The following is a 2771-nucleotide window of genomic DNA, read 5'->3' as shown; positions in this document are numbered from 1 at the left end:
TTGTGCTAGGGGTTGTTGAATTTTTGCATAGTTGGTGCTATCACCCTGTGAAAAATCCCTCTGCTTTGTGGATCTGATCCTTATCATGTGGCCAAAGGACTTTACGAACTTGGGCTGCTGTGTTTGTTGAAGAAGCACAAAGGTAGAAGCAGAAAAAAAGAGAAGAGAGAAATAAAAAGGAAGCATACCAGCTCTGACTTGTGATCAGCGTGTCTACCTTGAGAAAAGACTTGAACGTGACCCCACAGTTAAGGCTTCAAAGGGGACAGACACAGTATGAAGACAGAGACCCCATTCCAGTGGCTCATTAGATATCTGTGGGCCCGATGGAAATTCTGTTCTCAGCCAAAGTGGCCTTTAGGTCCCTGAGAAGAAACCTATGCAAGTGTTAGCCTAGTCCACGCACCAGAGGCATTATCTACAGAAAAGCTGATGGGAAATTAATAATATATCACTTAGCTGAGTGACCTCCAGAAAGTGATCTTTAAGTACACCAAGAGTGAATGAAGCTAGAGGGTTTATTTAGGTTTTTCCCTGGTGACAGTTCCTTCATTTTGGGTAAACATACTGCTTTTGGAGTTTTACCATAGTCTCACGATGGATGTGTTGAAAAGAGCACAAGGAAGCAACACACCATGCTGCCAAGGGTAATATTTTGCTACACCTGGGGTTTATTTTGTTGTCCTAGGCCTTTTCATGTCATGGAGGTCATTCCTGACTGTCTCAATTATACTCTGATTTAATACCAACTTTATACTTGGAAGAGAGCTCAGAAATCGCCTAAGTCAGGTTTACAAATTCTGGTTTTCAGGTTGTTGGGATCACAGGTGGGGGATGCTGGGAACTGCCATAGCAATCAAAGAGGATGGTAGGGGAGGGAAGGGCAAACATACAAGCTTAATAGCAGCTCAGCTTTGACGGGTTTTATGTTCTGAGCTTTAAGAAGAGGTAAAGTGGAGGATCACAAGTTCGAGCCCAGCTTGGTCAACCTAGCAACTCAGCAAGAACTTGTCCCTCCCCCAGCGAAGGGGATCTGGGGATGAGAAAAATATGAACGCGGAGATGCAGACACCTTGCCCCTGGTCACAGAATGGGTGCATGATAAAACTGAGACCAAAATAGAGACTTCGGACCACTGCACTGCTCCTTCCTCAACTGCACTGTGAAATCTGAAAGTGTTCACTAGCAATTGTCCAGGATGCAGGACTTCCTGTGTCCCACCCAGGTGGTGATCACTCGATATAAAAATAAACAGAAAAGGGAAATAAAGATGGAAATATAACACTCCAATTTGTGGGATGAGTGATAGAACATGACTGACAGGGAAACTTCTAACACTAAATGTCTTAAAAAAGAGAGAAGATATCAAATAAAAATTCTAAGAGAAATATGGCAAAAGCATACTCTGAGCATTTCACCTGAGTTCAGTCTAAACACCACTGCCCCAAAAGGTCCGCTGACTCACCAGCTCCTGCTGTGTCTGCCCTCTAGGAGCCTAGATTTCTCCCTTGAAGCGCTCAGCACAGTTATAATGAAGCATTTAACATTCGTGTCACTTCTCAGAAGCCTCTCTCGCTAGAAGGTAGCCCTGTAGCGCGAGGACTGTAGCGGTCTGTTCTTTCTGATGGATAGTCCAGGTGCAGAAGCGAGTGGGAGTTAGGGCAACCAGGAGCAAGCTGTGCCTCCAAACCTCACCGCCAGCCGAGTGACTGAGGACTGGCAGACCAAGTTCAGCCTTGAGCGGGGGCTCGAGTTCCTCATTTGTTAAATGGGGCTAATAATGTCATTTTCATACCACTGTTGTGAGGAGGGAAGGAGAGAGCGACAGTGAGTGAAGCCTGAACATGGACACAAATTTCCCACCGCCAGGCAGTGTGACAGAAACTGTAACTCTCAGCATAGGAGTTCTGAAGCCGATGGGGAAATAGTCGAGGGTGTAAGGACCGAGGTCGGTGTCTGAGATCCTTGCAATTTAGCTACTTACTTTTTTTTTTTGGTAGTGGGGATAGAACTCAGGACCTTGTGCTCGCAAGGCAGGCATGGTACCCCTGAGCTAAATCCCCAGCTCAGCTCCTTACTTTTATACGACCTTCATTTCTATATTCTAATTGAAAAAAAATGTGAGTTGTAGGAAAAATATAGAACATAGCACCAAGAAGAAAATGAAAAAGAACCTGTGATCTTGTGACTCAATATTCATATTCTGGCATGCATCATCTTAAATTTTTTATATTTCATTCTTCCAGGACTGGAAAATTGAACCTAGGGAACACTGAGCTACATCCGGTGCCTTTTATGTTTTATTGTTGATATAAGGTCTCGTAATTTACCCAGGTTGGCCTAGAACTTGCAATGCTTCTGCCTCAGCCTCCCAAGTGCCTGGGATTCCAGTCATGCATTATTACACATATAAATGTTCACATTTATATGTCATAGCTCATATTGTGTGCTTTCATAGTGATTTTATTAATATTTTCATATTTTAAATGTTCTTGAATAGCATACCTTTGCTATATTTTCTCTTCTAGTTTTGATTGGATACCTTTTCTCCTTTCCAAGGTAAGCATTAAGAACCATAAATTTTTGGCCAGGGATTTAGCTCAGTCATGCCGCTGCCTGCCTCACAAGTGCAAGGACCTGTGTTCGATCCCTGGTACCAAAAAAATAAAAAATAAAAATAAATAAATAAATTTTTCTCTCAGGCCTGTTTAGCTTTGTTCCATTTTTTTTTTTTTTTTTTTTTTTTTTTTCCGGGGTTTGAACTCGGGTCC

The sequence above is a fragment of the Fukomys damarensis genome, unplaced genomic scaffold, assembly GCF_012274545.1.
Source record: "Fukomys damarensis isolate Sample0158 unplaced genomic scaffold, DMR_v1.0_HiC HiC_scaffold_33, whole genome shotgun sequence".
NCBI classification, from domain to species: domain Eukaryota; kingdom Metazoa; phylum Chordata; class Mammalia; order Rodentia; family Bathyergidae; genus Fukomys; species Fukomys damarensis.
The sequence above is the reverse complement of the archived record's forward strand: the minus strand, read 5'-3'. Positions refer to the sequence as shown.